We start from the raw sequence: 7,478 nt of genomic DNA on the forward strand, positions 1-7,478 counted from the left end.
CCTGTGCCCCAGGGAGTGCTGCTGGCATATAGCAGAAGTCAGTGTTCTGAAGCAAGGCAGTTCTGGCTCGCATGATAGTCATCATTGAGTAAGCTACGTCCTGCACGGACATCTCGATGGTAACCCCAAGTCCATAAGAGCAATGGAGGGGTTCAGTGGATCCAGGATAGGAAGGGTAAATCCTGACTGTGCAAAGATATTGACTTTGATTAAAGTCTCAAAACTGCTCCTCGACGGTATACTCGGGGTACCAACGATAGGCTGTCTCAACCATCACTCGGACCAGCATGGCCGTGTGGCCAGGTACGCCGAGCCACCGGGTCAGACGAACCACTTGATTCTGGGAATGGGTGGCCATCTGAAAGCACGAAATAATGCAAGGCATTAGTATTTCTAGGAGAATTCAGACAGCATAACGGATGTAAATGCTCGGAAAAAGATTTGAGACATTCGCAACAGTTTGCAATACCACTCAACAACATCATGTCAAGGTTCTGGTTCAACCGACAACATACTAAGTGTAGTAGAAACTAAACCGAAGCATGGAACCAACAATCCTATAAGTTACTACGGATTAGTAACACGTGAACCTGATAGAGGGAAGAGAGCCTAGTCCTTAACCCACGTAGAATGAGAAGAGAATGACTCAGATCAGAGGGCATGAGGTAAAGGAGTAAAAGCACCTTACGTTCCCTCCCACAATCAATTCCCCTACATATAACTAAAGCATTTCTAGACTCGACATCGACTAGTTTGGCTTAACGCACCTACAGGCAGTCCGGCTCTGATGCCAACGCTGTCAGGACCCCGATTCCAAGTCACACCGATCTAGCCTGTAACACCTCATATCACATTGCGGCCTCACGCACGGTACTCCCACGGGTGTCGCCTTACCATGGCCCGGGACCGTTTGCGCCTTTTGGCTCACGTATATGACAATGTTGCTAGCATCCATATGACAGAGAACCCGGGCCGACATGGCTAGTCGTGAACCCAAAGCGGCACTAACGTATGGGGACAGGCATACATGAATCAACATCGAACGTGTCGGTCAGCAGCGTGTGAATCCGGGCTGTAGCACTGGGCTAACAGGACTCCGGGAACCTGGGCTATAGCAGGCTAGGCAGGACTCCGGATGTCACCGCGTGACATTTCCTCGAAGGGACAGACACAGGAACGATATGAATCACATGCCGGCCAGTCAAGTGTCCAAAGCAGTAGTGCTGGGCAAGCAGGACTCCGGTGAACCGGGCTGTAGCGGACTACTATGGCTCAAGGAGGCACTAGACTACATTTCCCCATAAGAGAGGCTGCCAAGGATAAGCAACTAGATTGTCGGATCCCACACATACCAAGCATTTCAATCATACACACAATATGCTCGATATGTGCAAATAAAACATGGCATCACAACAAAACTCTACAACTCAAAGTACTTTATTTAAGGGGCTCCGGAGAGCCTTACATAACTTGTTCATACAGATAGGGGTCACATGACCCGACACTCAAGTCATACAAACATACAAGCACATGCGGAAGCAAACTGTCTGGGTACAGACGCTAGAAAGAAAGAAGGCTTGACGAAGCCTGTCTATCTACGTAGGCCCTTCACAAGCCTAGATCACCACCTGGGTGGCAAGTCACTCGTCGTCGTCGAGTTCTACATAGAACCCATCAGAAGGGGCGGTGTTGTCGTCTGAAAACAGTAATGGAAGCAACATGAGTACAAAGGTACTCAGCAAGTCTTACAACAAATCCTACTATACATGTTCATTCTCAAGAAGGTAGTGGAGTTATTGCAGCAAGCCAGCTTTGACTCTTGGCTAAGCTATCCTACGAGACACCACTTGTGAAATAGTTTTTGCACACGAGTCCACTAATCACCATCTCAATACTCCACCGTGGATCCTCCCTCGTCATCCCACGAGAGGGCCATCCGGGATACTCACACTTATCTTGAGGCTTTTAATAGTATCCATTTACTTGTCTATGAACTGCATAAGCGACCAAGTAGTCCTTTACCGCGGACGCGGCTATTCGAATAGTTTTATACCCTGCAGGGGTGTACTTCGTCACACACGCTCTCACCACTTACCGTCGCTACACGATGTGTACTCGGCAACCTACAAGCGGAAGCCCAACGTGGGTGTCGGCCACAGCCTACCTAAACACTCAAGTCTCTAGTCCAGGTTTACCGCCTATTTAGGTTCCATCCGCAGGGAGTCCGGCCGAGGTTTCCACATACGGCCCCAAACGATGTGTGCAGGGTTCCCGGACACCAAATGGGCGACTCGGTACACCGTGCCACGAGCCTACCGCATCACAGCCCACCCCTTGGTCAGCGCTGTCCATGGCCTGCAGCTTATTACAAACACCAGAAACTACGTGCAACTCCTGGACAGAGGACAAGGGTGATTAAGAAGCCGAGGGGGTCCATTGGTTTCGGGCCCAATGCGTGGTAGTAGCTGAATCTTAAATCACGCATACAGATCTCAGTTCTTAGGGACGGTCTCAATGAAACAACCCACCATGTACTCCTACATGGCCTCCCATCGATACCTTTACCAAATCGTATTCAACACCTCACTCTCATTACCGACACACGCTTTCACTCTAGTTCATCACCCTGATGAGCTAGACCTGACACGACTCTAAGCGTAGCAAGCATAGCATTGTAGGAACACAACATGGCTCAATCAACTCCTACACATGCTAGTGGGTTTCATCTAGTTACTGTGGCAATGACAGGTCATGCAAAGGAAAGTGGGTTCAACTACCGCAACACACAGCAGTTTGAATCGCGTTGTCTTAATGCAGTAAATGAGAGCAGAAGCGAGAAGATGGGTTTGTATCGAAATGATCAATGGGTTGCTTGCCTGACGGAGTGGTGGTGGGATACTGCCCTTCAGTTGGATACTCGTGAATATCCTTGGAGGCAGAACCTACCACAATGAACATACCGAAGCACAATCAACACCAAGCAAGTGCAACAATATGATGCATGCATGAGACATGGCAAAATGGATGTATTGGGCTAATGAAACTAAGACCAGATGGGTTTGGACTATTTTGAATCAAAGATTCAAATTCCAAGTTCATAAATGGCCCATGTTAGTGCTTTATCTTGTTCTGTATTAAACAGTAGGTTAACTTGCTTAAACATGCATGAAACTAGTACAGATGGATAGAATGGATTTTTCTGATCATTTTTCATATATAAATCTTTTCATTCTGAGCTATAGATTATTTTCTATGATTTTTTGAAGTTTGTGATAATTTCTGGAATTTCCAATATAAGAATAATTCCAGTAATTAAATTGCTTATTGCGTCAGCAGTGTGTCATGATGACGTCAGCGGTCAACGGGGTCGTCCAGGTCAAACCTGACGTGTGGGTCCCCTGTGTCAGTGTCACTGTTAGGTAATTAACTAATTAGGATTAATTTTAAACTCTAACTCAGATTAATTAGCAGGCGGCCCCACTTGTCAGTGACCCTGGGGAGTCAAACCGTGGTCAAACCACGCTGACTCGCCGGTGTTTAGCCGCCGGCGACGTCCAGACGCGGCGGTGGGGTGCGGGATTCCTCCTCCGGCGACCAAATGGACGGCGGAGAGCACCTACGTGTAGCTGGGAGCAAACCGCATCGACTGGTGATGGTGGTGGAGCTCGGGGTCGCCGGAATCGACGCCGGCGACGAGCCGTGCGGCTGCCGGGGTACGGGCGTAGTCGAACCCATTGCTAGAGAGCACGGCGAGGGGCGTGCGATGGTGCTACGGGCTCCTGGCGATGCGGTGGAGCTAACGGCCATGGTGGTGTGACCGTTGGATGGCCGGAGCCTCGTCGGCGACGAGCTCGTGCGGCGGCGCGTGCGGGTGAGCTACGTGCAGTGGCTACGGAGCTCGAGAGGGGGAAAGGAGAGGATGGGAAGGTGGCCAGGCTCACGGTGGTTGCGACGGAGCGGACGGCAAGGTCGGGGGCGAACTGCTGCGGTGGTGACGGCGGAGGGGATCTCCGACGGTGAGCGGCGAAGGCGAGGTCAGAGCAGAGGCTTCGGGGCAAGCGAGCGCTCGGGGCTCGACCTGCTCGAAGGAGAAGGCGACGACGGAGCTGTTGGACTCGGTGGGGCGGCATGAGGTCGACGGTGGGCGCGGCTACTCCGGCGAGGTGGCAGCGGCTGCGTCGGCCATGGTGGAGGAAGGCGAGGGAGAGGCGATGGGGGAGAAAGGGGGTGTCCAGGGGCTCGGGGGCGCGTCGTGGAGGGTCGTCCAGCTCGTCCACGGGCGAGGCAGCAAGCAGGTGGCGCCATGGCGGGCTGGCGCTCGCCGGCGTTACCTCTCTGCCTGCTCTGGCGAGAGCAGGCAGCTGACTGGCTATGGGCCAGCACAGTGCTGGGCCGCCAGGTGGGCTGCCAGGTAAGTCCTCTCTGCTTTCTGTTTTTCTCCTTTTTTTATTTATTTCTGTTCTGTGTTTTGTAATAGTAAAAATACTATTTCCTTTAGGAAAATCCTGGAAATATTCAGAGGCACCTTTGAAATTATTCTCAACAGCCTAAAAATACCTTCAAGATTATTTGGGCATTTTAAAATATTTATAGGATTTAAATTGCCCAAATGCAAATACTTATGGCTTGATGAAAAGTCCAGAATAGCCTCCAAAAATATGAAACCATTTTTGGCAGAGGTTTTAGCTAGGACCAAAGATGGTGAACATTTATGGAGGGCATTTTAGGTTCATTGAAAAGGATTTTAGTAAACCCTAGTTGTTTCAGGGGGGGTGCTGGGGGTTTCTGGCATCCCCATTTCAAGTTTCTGTGAAAATAGACATGATGCAACACTCTAATGCATGAACTAGCTAGGATGTGACAAGACGGCAGGTGGCAATAGTTGAAGACCAGCAGCCGGAAGGGCAGCCTCCTCCCAAGCGTCAGAAGGGCGGCAAGCCCAACTAGTTGCCCGCCTTCTCATACGAGCAGACTCTCGATGCACCCTGCAAGTTTCACAGCGGCGCGAAGCCGTCCATCCACACCACTCGGAAATGCCATTGGCTCACCATAATCGCCAAGGGTGACGGACTCCTGCCTCCTCCGCCTGTAGGCCCGCCGCCTCCTCCTCCCTAGCAGCCGGCGGTTCGACCAGTCGGTGCCATACAAGATGAGTATCCTGAAGAGCATGGAGCTTATGTCGTGTTCACCAGCGTGGCCGACGACAAGCACAATAGACGGCAACGACAACAAGAAGTACATGCAATAGCATTAGAGACCCCCGAGTTCATGCATTGGTCTGAGAAGCCTATCAGTTGGAGCAGAGCTGACCACCCAGAGGTGATGCCCTCTCCTGGTTCTTATGCCTTGATCTTAGATGCCACCTTCGCAACAGAGAGGCGGGCTGCTCGCTTCTCCCGAGTTCTGATAGATGGCGGCAGCAGCATCAACATCCTATACCATGACACAATGGAGAAGTTGGGAATCAAGCAGAAGCAGCTTCAGCCCAGTCGGACTGTATTCCATGGCATAGTCCCTGGCCTTTCCTGCTCACCAATCGTCAATACCCAGATAGACGTCCTCTTTGGAGACAAAGATCACTTCTGCCGAGAGCCAGTCTGGTTTGAGGTGGTGGACCTTGAAAGCCCCTATCACGCACTACTTGGCCGGCCTGCTCTGGCCAAGTTCATGGCAGTCCCCCACTATGCTTACCTCAAGATGAAGATGCCAAGAACCAAGGGAATCCTAACCATAGTAGGAAACTACAAGAAGTCGTCCGCCTGTGCAGCGGACAGCAGCCGGCTAGCCGAGTCCCTCGTGATTGCAGCAGAGAAGCGGCTCCTTGACCGGGTTGTGGCAATGGCAGGCAAGCAACCGGAAATGTCGCCAAACCCCAAGGAGCTGGAAGCTGAGGGCTCATTCAAGATGGCAAAAGAAACAAAGAAGATACCCTTGGACCCGGAGCACCCGGAGAGGCACGCTGTCATAGGTGAAAACCTTCACAGCAAATAGGAAAGCGAGCTCGTCGACTTCCTCTGTGAGAATCGGGACATCTTTGCATGGTCTCCTAAGGACATGCCGGGTATTCTGACGGAATTCGCCGAGCACAAGTTACATGTCCGACTTGATGCCAAGCCGGTCAGGCAGCCCTTGCGCCGTCTGTCAGAAGAGAAGAGAAGAGTCATTGAAGAAGAGATAGCCCGGCTTCTAGCAGCCGGCTTCATCATGGAGGTGTTCTTTCCAGAATGGTTAGCCAACCCAGTGCTTGTATTGAAGAAGAATAAGCAGTGGCGCATGTGTATTGATTATACCAACCTCAACAAAGCTTGCCCCAAAGATCCATTTGCTCTGCCAAGAATCGACCAAGTGATAGACTCCACAGCCGGATGCGAGCTGTTGAGTTTTTCGGATGCATACTCAGGGTATCACCAGATCAAGCTGAACCCGGCCGACAGGCTGAAGACCGCCTTCATCACACCATTCGGAGCCTTCTGCTACCTGACCATGATGTTCGGCTTGAGGAATGCCGGCGCCACGTTTCAGCATTGCATGCAGAAGTGTCTCCTCAAGCAACTCGGCAAGAACGCCCATGTCTATGTGGACGACATTGTGGTGAAGACGGAGAAGTGTGGCATGCTGCTAGAAGACCTCAAGGAAACTTTTGAAAACTTGCGCCGCTTTCAAATCAAGCTCAACCCGGAGAAATGCGTCTTTGGAGTACCAGCCGGCCAGCTTCTTGGCTTCCTGGTTTCAGAGCGCGACATAGAGTGCAACCCTGTGAAGATCAAGGCCATCGAGAGGATGGAGGTACCCACCCGACTGCTGGACGTGCAAAAATTCACTGGTTGCTTGGCATCCATCAGCTGTTTCATCAGTCGGCTGGGCGAGAAGGCTCTTCCCCTGTACCAGCTCATGAAGAAGACCACTTTTTTTGAGTGGAATGACAAGGCGGATGAAGCTTTTCTCAAGCTCAAGAAGGTGTTGACCACTCCGCCTGTCCTGACGGCTCTGACTGCTAACGAGCCCATGCTCCTCTACATCGCCGCCACCAGCCGGGTGGTCAGCACAGTCATAGTTGTGGAGCGCAAGGAAGACGGAAAGGCACTACCAGTCCAGAGGCTGGTGTATTACCTGAGTGAAGTGTTGTCCGCCTCCAAGCAGAACTACCCCCACTATCAGAAGATGTGCTACGGCGTGCATTTCACCGCCAAGAAGCTGAAGCCGTACTTTCAAGAGCACCCAATCACTGTTGTCTGCACCGCTCCGCTTGCCGAGATCATTGGAAGCCGAGATGCTTCGGGCCGAGTGGCCAAATGGGCCATAGATTTGGCCCCTACACCATCTACTACCAGCCTCGCACTGCTATCAAGTCACAAGCGCTGGCCGACTTCCTCGTCGACTGGGCCGAGACCCAGTACCTGCCGCCAGCGCCGGACTCCACCCATTGGCGGATGCACTTTGTTGGTTCCAAGATGCGCACCGGTTTGGGAGCCGACATC

The sequence above is a fragment of the Aegilops tauschii genome, chromosome 7 (assembly GCF_002575655.3).
Source record: "Aegilops tauschii subsp. strangulata cultivar AL8/78 chromosome 7, Aet v6.0, whole genome shotgun sequence".
NCBI lineage: Eukaryota > Viridiplantae > Streptophyta > Magnoliopsida > Poales > Poaceae > Aegilops > Aegilops tauschii.